The 12018-nt window shown below is 35.5% G+C and overlaps 1 long non-coding RNA gene and 1 other non-coding gene across 3 annotated transcripts; both read left to right on the forward strand.

Annotated features, from left to right (window-relative positions):
- Positions 1-1528: 1528 nt before the first annotated feature.
- On the forward strand, positions 1529-7172 carry LOC106787787. Of its 2 annotated transcripts, none has more exons than XR_001381842.1 (3): positions 1529-2062; positions 2365-2723; positions 6683-7172. It is a non-coding gene; the product is annotated as an uncharacterized LOC106787787 (long non-coding RNA). The 2 variants fall into 2 exon arrangements; XR_001381841.1 differs by having other exon boundaries at positions 2365-2586.
- A 3150-nt stretch (positions 7173-10322) lies between these two features.
- On the forward strand, positions 10323-10396 carry Trnan-guu. Its single transcript has one exon. It is a non-coding gene; the product is annotated as a tRNA-Asn (tRNA).
- Positions 10397-12018: the final 1622 nt, after the last annotated feature.

Raw genomic sequence — 12018 nt, forward strand, 5'->3', positions numbered from 1 at the left:
GTAACTTTCACGAGAGGACTGCTTTCTTACGATTCCTTACCTTAACACGTCTTAGACAAGTACTGTAACTCGAGTTATGTATATCCGGGCAAACGACCTACACGTTGAGGATATAACAAATTCTATGCACTCGTATCAATGAACTCGTTTATAATAAAATACAACAAATCTTGATTAAAAATTAAATAGAAAAGAGAGGGGAAAATTTGGAAGATAAAAAATGATGTTAACACGACTGCGAGCCACTAACTATTTTATTCTACGTATTGTTTATGTTGCATATAAACGTAGATATATACACACAACAATAATTAATTAATAATAATGATAATAATATTAATAATAATATTAATAATAATATTAATAATAATAATAGTAATAATAATATATTACGAGCTCTCACACATCGTGTATAAAGGATCGCATTAAAATAAACTTTATACTTTCTACCGTTCTAACGCTATTCTCGTTCGCCGACGTCTTCTATCACGTCGTCAGGGAAAATCCTCCCGTTAGTGCATTAAAATAAAAAAAAAATGTCTGTATATATACATATGTATGTGTCTATTATGCATATGTATTTATACAATAAAATATATATATATATATATATATATACATATATACGTATATATAAATAGAGACAAATATAGATTTATTGTAAATGTGGTTGTAATAATCTTATTACTGTTATATCGATATCGATGTCCTTGATTTGAATAATTTATTTATTGCAACGAAAGAAAGAGGATGAAAGAAAGGTAGAAAGAAAGAAAGAAAGAAAGATACGAAAGATTGTATAATTTACACTCACAAACACACATACACACACATATACACATTACTCTCTCTCGCTCTCTCTTAAAATAAGAGAAAGGAGATCATAGCGAAAAATACTAATGCATTACGCACGAAATTATATAAATATATACATACATACATCTATATATTTATATACATTATATCGTAACGCGTTTGCGGAGGAGGAGGCGGTTCTTTTTTTACGAAAAAAGTCCTAAAGATATTTCGACGATGTAAGATTAAAAAGCGCATATTAATTATTATAAACTGTTCTATGCGTTTTTCCTAGTTAACGGAAATATAATTCATCCTGGCAAAAAGCGAGTGACCGTAAAGGCATGATCTATGTGGTGGGATCGTGCCGCCGATCTACGGAACGCGCCAATCGATAATTATTATTATTATCGAAATGATGGTTACATATTTTAGATAATGTTATTATCATTATCATTATTATGATTTTTATTATTAATTGCTACTATTACTATTATTATTGTATTTGGCAGGGTTACAACATTAAGAATTAAAAAAAAAAAAAAAAAAAAAAAAAAAAAAAATCTCCAAAGTGTCTCCTACATTTTTTACCCTTATTTCCCTTACCTAAAATAAATAAATAAATAAATCTACAAAAACAATATGGTGTAAATTATTATTAAAATCTCTCTCTCTCTCTCTCTCTCTTTTTCTCTTTAAATAATTGTACCTGTAGAAATGCTAATAGAGAAAGAAAGAAAATAAAACATAAAGTCGATGCTCGTCGATACTCGTGGCAAACGAAATTAATTTGTCCTTCGTGAATAGCTCATTAAAAGTGAGCAAAGAGCAAGTTACGTTACGGTGGCACGAGTTTGTCTCAAGTGGCGGCTGTCGTCGGTCAATCTGCCGTATAAATGCATCCGCGTGTCCTCGTTAACGTCTCCTCCGCGTTTTACGAATCGGACGGGCGACCGGAGGAGGCATTTTGCGGTGTGCGTGTGTTGGTCGGTAAATAAATGTGAAACAACGAACGGTGTTGGTACTTGGGATAGACGACGGTTCATGGCGATTCTGCGCGGTCACAATACGATCATTAGGCTATTTTCCAGAGTATACCACCGGCTAGTCGCAATATCTTTCTCTCTCATTCTTCCTCTATCTTAGCTTAGCTTTACCTACCTCTTTTCTTTCCTCTCTTAACACAGCCAACGTATTTGTCCCGTCTGGCAAAGGGGCTTTCTGCGCGCTGGTATTCACACAACTTGTAAGCTATTCTCCATAGTCGGTAAGTACAAATCCTTTCTGTATAGCTGCATGAGAATATTTGTAGTTACGAACAGCGACTATAAGCTAGCTAGCTAGCTAGCTAGCTAGGTACTAACTTAAACGGTACTATAATGAAATTCTCATCCCTCTTTCTTTCTCTCTCAGTCTTTCTCTTTCTTCACTCTATTTCTATTATATTTCTTATTTCTAAGTCAAGCTCCATTTGATATACGAATTTATATGAAAAATAGATAGATATTTTTATTCTAGTCAATCCATTAAAAATCTTATAAGGAATGTACGATTATATATTATCCGTAGGTACTAGTTCAAGTTATAAGTATGGAGTAAGCATAGCCGTAAAGAGAGTCCTGTCGTATTCCAAGAGCAAAGTGCGATGTCTGACGGTGATCTTGTTACCGCAAAAGTGTGCGCAATAAACAGGAGACTCCGTCGTTCGCGGGTGCCATCCTGAGCTTCGTAAACTCATGCCAAGTTCTTGGACAATGTTAGCAAAAAGGGTACACAACAAAGCCGCTTATGGTAGGTAGTACAAGAAACTCGTACTTACTACCATGCCATTCGTATCGCGTCCACGTGTCTTCCGCGTCACCGTACGATCGATGGTACCCATTTCTATCAGAAAATGGAGTACTTACTATAAATCCTCCGTACCGAAGGTAAGCAAAAAATTATTCGTTTATAGAATCCCTCCTCTCTGATTCTCGACAGTGAAAACTATATTTACGTTAAAGTATGTGACGTTACTACGTCTGGGGTGTATCTCGGACCAGCTGTTAAATCCCTATTTAACCACCCTAACGATAACAAACGTCAGATTTATCCAATAATTTTTATTATCGAATTCTTAAACGCGCGATTCATGCATGCACAATCAAAAAATAAAAGAAGAATCTATCTTTACGTCTGTTAGAAGTAGAAACGTTAAACGTAATCAAGCTAAAAATAGGAGAAACGTAAGGCGAATGAATTAACACGATCTAAGATCACGTATATCGATATGTCTATCAATATCTAATAATTACATATCTCGTATCGTTGCATACCCTATCATATTAAATATTTATTTAAAATCATCGCTTTTAATGATTCCATATAATCGAGGAGGATCTCTTTGAAAGAAGTAAAATAATAATAAAAAAAAAGAGAAAAAAATAAGAAAGAAAGAAAAAAGATAAGTCAACGATATTTCATAGATAAATATACGAGCGATTGAAAATAGTGAAAGGGAATTTAGCGGGAACACAATAATGACGCTCTGAAACGCTAACTTGGAATACATTAGCGGCGTAGTAGCGTGGTTTCGAAAGAAGCGATATCTGCATACGTTCGACGAAGGTATCGGGAGCGCGTAGAACTTGAGGCAAGAGTAAAGGCGCGGACAAGGCTGAGAAGGCTAAAGAAGAGGGAAGGGAGGGCGGTCTTAGCGAGCAAAGGAGGCGATCGTCGGAGGCTTCGTACAACCACTAGCAACAGCAGCAGCAGCAGCAGCAGCAACAGCAACAGCAGCAAAAGCAAAAGCAACAGCAACCGCACAGCAGCGCGTAGAGTAGATACTACCTACCTACCTACCTACCTCCGGACGTTTTTACTGCTACCCAGCTCCTAATGGGATCGAGTCTCCATAATTGAATTTACGAACGAGCCGTATACCCACACTGCGCGCTCCTACATTTTCTATGGTCCGTCCTAAGGGCACACCACGTGACATTCCCATCGCCTCCAATGAGCCACCAAGTTCTCCTCGTCATTTCCTTCATCCTTATTCTTTCCATGACTCTTTAAACTGCCTTTAGGGTGGAGCTAGAGGTGTAGCATGAAGTTTCTTTTTCTTTTATAAATCAAGAAGAAAAGTAATTGATCGTGGATAGGATGATTAGAAAAGAAGTATCCAATAGGAAAGAGAATAAATGATAGTTACGATTGAAACTGGCATCTAGATGTACTAAAAAGAAAAGAAAAGAAGAAAAAAAAACTTAGAGTAAGAAAAAGAGAGAGAGAAGAGATACAGGATAGGAAAACGCGAGAACGTCGATACTCTCTCAACGTTTTTATATCCTATCAGAGAGACCTCCCTACCTAATTAGATTAATCGAACGCATATAAACGCTACCGAATTTGGTCAACGATAATGAAAAATAGAAGGTCGATCTGTGGTACTTTATTACGAGAATTGTCAATGATAAATATGAAAGGAATGACAGTAATAAGACGAATAACCATAGCCCCGTGTGTTGGTTTGTTCGCCGAAAATGTAAGACCTCGCGGCTGCATAAATTCACCTCCTCCCCTCTTTACCACCCCTGGCGCTCTCGGTTTGTTACGATGAAATATTCGTTTGCGTACGGCGCTCCGCATATATTCGAGCGTAACGAATCGTTCGAAGCGTAAGCGAATATTATTAATCGCGGGTACTAGTTCGCACGGATATATATTTGTCATCATTAGCTGTTCAGGAGAGTGTACACACACACACACATATATATATATATATATTCTGGGTGTTTGCACATGTTATAATCCGAAGCTTACAAAGCGATGGATGTTTTAAAGGCGTCGGCGGGTTAGCTGGAGGCAATGCTGCTGCTGCTGCTGCTTCTTCGAGATAAATTTAAAGAAAAGAAAGAGAGAGAGAGAGAGAGAGAAAGAGAGAGATAAATAAAATACGAAGAAACTTTCGGTAACTTTCGAACTCTCGATCGCTGTTGTCATCATACCTTCTCCTCTTCCCAATCTATCCCCCTTCTTTATAAAGGTGATAGGCATTTACCAAGTTTCGTTATTCCAATACCGCGAAAGGATACTGGAAATGGCCGATGAAGAGAGGTCGTTTATTTCTTTCCTCTTTCGTTCCCTCCACAAGTCACATCTCTGGAGAGAAATCCAGCATGCGGGAACGTTTCGTTTGTGATGCATCAGATCGAAGATAGCGGACACGACCTAACCACGACGAGAGACTGCCAAGAACATTTCACCGGAAGCATTTATATTTACGATGATTTCTTTCACGTCGTAAAGAACCACGTGGTACTGAGAGAATTCTCTTTGATATTTCAACTCTATCCAGAATATAATTATACGCTCGATTAACGTTTAGATTCTTCTCATTCTACATATCTTGATTACATTCGATGCGTTCCGCGAGTTCTTGAAAAGAGAATAAATACGAAGAGATAAATACGCGAGTTCTTCAACTAATTCACTTTTTCTATACACCTTTGATTATTTCTATTAAATCGAAAATTTGGATTTAATGATACGCTAGTTTATAAAATCATCGTAACTTCCTTATTAACTATACTTATCGACAAAAAAAATAAACGAATATTTATTATTTCCTTAAGAAAGTATGTCTTTTTTTTAACATACTTATATTAGTAAAAAATAAAGAATTCTTTTTACGAGTTCATAATTATCCATACGCGATTATTTAAACAGATCTGTCTGGTTTTAGATAGACAAGAAAATAATCGTATAGTATTGAGAGTAATAGAATAATATCGTATTTCATAGTTCAACGTACGGACTCGTAAGTTTAACATTTTTCTGTTATAACAACGATTTATAAATTATACTCTCGCATATATCGTGTCGTATATGTAGGTATCGCATAAAGGTATACAACCCTTTCTCATAACTCGCCAACGAAAGCGAATCGTCTTTTTGCACGACCAGAAAGACGTCGTAGTTAGTCGTACTACGAATATGCTATGAGCCTATTTGATTGCGAACGTTATAAGATATCCGTAGGACGGTAGTAGTTATAAATACAGCTATGTATTACATGTATGTAACTACATATATGTTTATGTATTACATAGATGTATGTGTGGTAAGAGAAGGCTAGTAAATAGGTACGAGAGAGTGACGATATAATTTTAGCTAGGCGTTAGAAAGTGAATTACGAAAACGTCCACGGCTCATAAATGCGTACCACCGTTGCCCATTAACTTTGCTTGCTTTTCATTTGCAACGAACTTTAGAGAAGACAACTTTGCTGATTATTTAAAAAGAATCGCGAATGAACAATCGAAGGATATACTTTTTTTTTTTAACGCGATAGCATTCATAGAAAAACATCTCGCTGAATTACTTTCAAAACAAAAAAAAAGAAAGAAGGAAAGAAATAGAACTACAACGAAGGTAAGAAAGTTTATCAATTCTTGCACTGCGTCGATACTAATCAAAGGCATGGACCTGCTGAGCAATTACAAGAGTAATTACCTCGATATTATACAACGTTCGATCTCGGCTAGTATAGGCTTTCTAAAAGCGGTGAACGAAAGCACGTAGAGATAGGTATACAGGTAGACCTATAGGTATAGTAGACAGACATTTTTAAAATAAGTACCGGAGAGCCAAGCTAATAATTCACGCGGCCGGTAATTACTCTTCGATATAATACAGCTCTAATCGGCTAATGAGCCGCGAAACTATCCTCGATGTGAGCTCGATCGAAAATCCGATCTTCCTTCGTCTACCTTTTATCGAGACTCGTTTCCTTGCTTTTACTCTTCTACGCATTCACAAGGTATTCCGTGCCGATGTTGCACGAAAATTCAACTAATAAATAAATAAATAAATAAATAATCTTATAATTTTGCATCTCTTATCGAAGGCACGTCGACTCAAAGATATTTCCTGCATCTATGGGACATGTAAATGAAAAAAGAAGGAGGTTGAGGAGACGATTATGCGACTTTCGTATCACGAGGAAGAAGAGACGTAACGCATATCATATCTCGTGATCTTTACGACACCGATGATCGTTCGAGCGACGGCTGAGGGGCTAACAATGTCGAAACCTTTCCTTCAGCTCACGAGAATGGAACTAACGTGGAAAGCAAGAGTGCGAGATGACAACGACGACCACGACGACACGACGTCCTGGACGAGTGAGATTATCGGTCACGTCGAATCGCACGAGTCTCTTACAAACGTTAACGATTTTGCGATACAAGTCCTTTGATCATCATCATGATAATAATGATGATGATGATAATGCTTTGCCTTATAGTTATTGCAAATTTCTGTAAAAATGGAATAATTACGATTGATATCTTGTAAATGATTCTTACCGAAATAAATCTCTTGTCGTAAAGATAAATATCCAAGAAAAATGACGATAAACCAGATTTCAAGCAAATAAGTAATTTATTACATACTCATTAAATCCTTCTTACGTTCCTGTGGCTACTTTAACAACAAACAACCTTTTTCTATCTACCTTACGTCTCGAAATTGTCTACTTTTCAACTTTAGGAACGAACGAACCCGTGTCGCGTTTCCCACGGCACGCTACCACTCGTTAAATCGTATACGTACACGCATATGCAACAAGCGTGCACTCTTAAAAAACATCTTGCATTCTTTATTCGAAATATTAAGAAGTCGCGTTGTGATGGGGAAAATAAATATTATTTTTAAATCGAGATATATGATATTGAGCTCTTCCAAAGAAATTATTGCTTTCGGTAATTTGATCTAAATTCAGTCTTCTATAGTTTAAAGGTATTTCGTAAGGTGTTATTAATTAGCATGCTTCTTTGTGCACGTTGCACCGGAGAAAGTATAGATCATATTTTATTGGCCGTTTACGACCACCGACGATGCTATTTACTCGGCTAACTACAATCTAACTACTCGTCTAATTCAGTAATTATCTTTATTCGCGAACAATGCGAAATCCCCCTACGTGATATTAATTATTAACACCACGTTAATCGGCCTATTCAAAGAATATTAAATATTTCCTTTCGGTTTGACGACATTCGAATTGAAATCTTGAAAGTTAAAATACACAAGAACAGATAATTAACTTCTAATCTTACGTATTTGGAATCTCGTAAAATAATATATGACGTTTATCCAGAGTAATATGATACTCAAATTTTAATAATTATTTACCAGCGATCCGCAAGTAGACCAGGAAACTTTGTTAGAGCTCATACGAACGATATCACAGTAGTTTATCGTGGCAATAAACGTAATCGCAGTAGTTATTTACCTATTTGATGATTCCATCGAGTGAAAGTTTCATACGTTCTGCGATTCGTGGTGCAGTACTAAATCCTCTCCCCCCCCCCTTCTCTTCTCCTTCCCCGTTACTCACCGTTGGAAGAAGGTCTCGTTCAAACGAGGGCGTTTAACATCCACCATCATAAAATAATCGACTTCTTAATACATTTCTCGGTGTATAAGTAAAAAAAAAAAAAAAATAAAAATGTTTCTTAAAGATTCACGTTGGTTCTCTCTAACAAATTACAATAAAAAAAAAAAAAGAACAAAATTAGAAAAAAAATAAAAAGATAAACTATTTTATATATCTGGTTAACTGTCTTTCGTCGAGTAAAACATATATCTGTCTGATATGATGAGATGTGACGTTTTAAATGACGCTACGTTCTCGGTTACGGATGAGCTAACCCATTTTTAACGAGATATTTCCGCATAGTCGCGTTAGTACGGCCACGCACGCAAAGATATTTCGACACCGCCCCTGTCGACCATGTCGGCGCTAAATGAACCATCAGGGCCGCCATAAATCCTTGGATTATCAGATGAGCAGCCACGGAGTTGGCCGTCCCGGATATAACGAGGGACCACCGCCCAGTGTAATGGAAGCACTCGCTGTCGACGCTCGAAAGATACCTTCGAGATTGGACCAAACCACAAAGCAGCTCGTCTTCGTCCTCGAACTCGAACTGAAACTCGTCCTCGTCCTCGTCCTCGTCCTCGTCCTCGTCCTCCTCCTCCTCCTCTTCATCCTCCTCCTCGTCTCAGCGATTCGAATCCCAAACGCCACCTGACACACGATCTTCCTTCTCACTAAATTCTCTATTTTTACATTTAAATACTTAAAATTTTATTCAGAGATGCAAAAAAGAAAAATATTTCATTAATTTGACTAACTTTAAATACAAGTTTCTATTGTTCTATCCAAACTTTATATTTATGATCAGATATTCTCGAATAAATGCTTGCTGAGTCCAATGCAAGTTCAAGGTAACTTCCACAATTCTAATATAGTAATAGTAAGATTTCCAACGACACGATATGTCAGATCTTCGTCGAAATCTGACGAGGAACTCGTCTAAGTTGACCTGGATAAAGACGAGAAACATTGTTAATTACACGCTCTTGGTCACTATCGATGCCGGCTACCGTAGGGAGTAACTCAGCCTCAGGGTCCTTTGAGCTCGTTGTAAAGATGGCATCGTGCACACTAACGAGTAACAAGTGGCGTGACGTTTCAGTTAGGCTTTACTCTCTACTTCTTCTTCTTCTTCTTCTTCTTTTTCTTTTTTTTCTTCTTCTTCTTCTTCTTCTCTTTCCATCTTTCTTTCCTTTAGCGTGCTCACAGGGCTGCTAAAGAGATATCGGTATGCCACGAGGAACTACCTATCGCCTCACCTCTGCTGGACTAATTAACGCTGAGATTCATTATCGACACCTTGACCACTACTACATTGTGAACTCTGTCTTAATTTCAGGTTAAACATATTTAGTAACCTTTGAAATTAATTTCCTATCAAAAATTTCTATTAACCAACAAATCCATATTAATGAATTACATTTGATCATTATACAATGTTTTTCTATTTTTCATCCTGTCGATGTCTCATGAAAATTAAAATCTTGATCGCGTAGACCTCTCTTTATGTGAAATATAAAGAAAATGATTTAAATAAAATATTCACGATATTATATGAAAAGATTCAACGTATTTGTTAACGTTAAAAATATTCTTGTATTGATAAAAAGTGTCTACTATGTTAACTAGAAATTTGTTCGAGGCGCAAATAAGCAAATGATCAGTCGAAGTCGCCATTTGTAAGCCGCAGCACACGTACTTAGCATATATATGCATTTGCACGCAGCATTAAGTTAGTTACGCTTAAATGCAAATTGATGTGTTAATCGATCCGTTTAGAGCCAGCAACCGTGTCTATAACGTACCTGTCTAATCCATTTCGTTATCATCTTGAAATATCTAAATGTATATTTTCTCAGCCAATCGATTCCCACGTACTTCGGTATTAGGATTTGCGAAAATGTAGAAAGGGTTGCAGATCTTTAGGCGATTTATTATGCCCAACGAATAAAAATAAATAATAAAGATGTAAAAAAAAGTCGAATATCAAATTTCTGTAAAAAAAAATAAATGATATCTACGTTATTATTTGTTAGAAAAAAATTGATTATTTATTTACAATATAAATTTGTGCTGTTTGAAAAGAAATTTCCCCTTGCCAACAGCCTCCGTGGCGCAATCGGCTAGCGCGTTCGGCTGTTAACCGAAAGGTTGGTGGTTCGAGCCCACCCGGGGGCGATTTTTTTTACATTTAGTCTACAAAATTTTATATGAACTATTTTGAAGACAGAAAAATATCATCTATTGATTAGCCTGTGTGTGTGTGTGTGTGTGTGTGTGTGTGTGTGAACAAATTATAAGTTAAATTAATCAAGTATATGATAAAATTCGTTGAAAATATTCATTACAAAATCTTTTTATAAAATGTAAATATATTAAAAATAACTTATCTATTAAATCATGATGAAAATTACCTGTAATATTACCTGTATTAGAAAATAAGATTTATTTATTTTTTCTGTTTGTGTGTGTGACACTCTAAAAAAGTAAATTTTACAAAAGGTTATCTTGTGTTCTGAAACCAATCAATAAAAACCCGTAAACATGTATTACAGTAACATATTTCTACCTTATCGACCGTAGTTAAACAGCTTGTGTTCAGACTCTGGTAACAATTCATGAACGATGCTGCTGAAATCACAAATTCAAGGTGCAAGCACACTTGGGAAAAAATGAAAGTAAAGTTGGTATATACCAGCAGGGAATATATTTAAAGTTGATTTCCAAAGTAACAACCTAAAAGGTAGGCAAAAGAAATAAGTTAATCGTTCATAATGTATAAACAATAGGTAAATATTTTCATATTTTCATTTTTTTCTGCTGTTGCGATTTTATGCCAACTTTTTTATGGTGAAGTATATAGAAACTCAAAAGTTCCCTTTTTTATCTACCCAGTTTCATTTTAGATACTACCACGATCATCAGTGGGCAATAGTATGTACTTAACGCTATGACGGTACAATACCATCAAAGAATACAATAAAAAATAAAAACAATGTTACACAAAAAATAAAAAAAAAATGTTATTCTAGAACTGTAAAAATGCAATGATAGAATCGAATGAAATCTCATTTATAGATTGCATCTTAAATTTCAAACAATTTTCGACTACTCCTTCTGGTATCTGTAGATATATAAAAGTTATTAAAAAACATTATAATGTAATTAGTTTCTGTGTTTAAATGGATAAAAGGAACCAAGGAAATAAAAGGAGTAAAGGAACATGATATTAATTAGGGATTTAGAAGAAACTAATTACAATTATAATGTTTATGGTAAGCGGTCTTTGGCTGGATTTTACTTGCAATGGAATGTATAACATATAAAATATGTTAAACATTATACTGAAAGTAAAACACCATTGCCCAGGTCTAACCACGAGGAGGTAACCGCTTCTGAAGACCCGGGATGTGCATCCTGAAGATGTCCACATCCGAATAAATTGAAACCAAAGATAATGATCACCCTGAAAACGTTTTTTAATGAGCCCCACTCTTAGGCCCCACCCTAAGAGTTTCACCTAAAAAACATTACAATAATTTATGAATATTTCATAGATAATCATTTTCAATATACATAAAATAAAGTAAAATAATACAAAAAGTATGCAATTATAGATTGTTCATGGGACCTAAGAATAAAGAAAATGCATGAAAAATAATTATCACACGCATGCGATGCTACAGAGAGAAGAATAAACAGATCGAAATTATTCACATTTAATTATAGAAATAATTACACTATATACTATACTTTATTATAACAAAGTCTTCTTCCTATATGTAACCAGCAACAAAAAA

This window comes from Polistes canadensis, unplaced genomic scaffold (genome assembly GCF_001313835.1).
Source record: "Polistes canadensis isolate GaletaPanama2010 unplaced genomic scaffold, ASM131383v1 scaffold_115, whole genome shotgun sequence".
NCBI lineage: Eukaryota > Metazoa > Arthropoda > Insecta > Hymenoptera > Vespidae > Polistes > Polistes canadensis.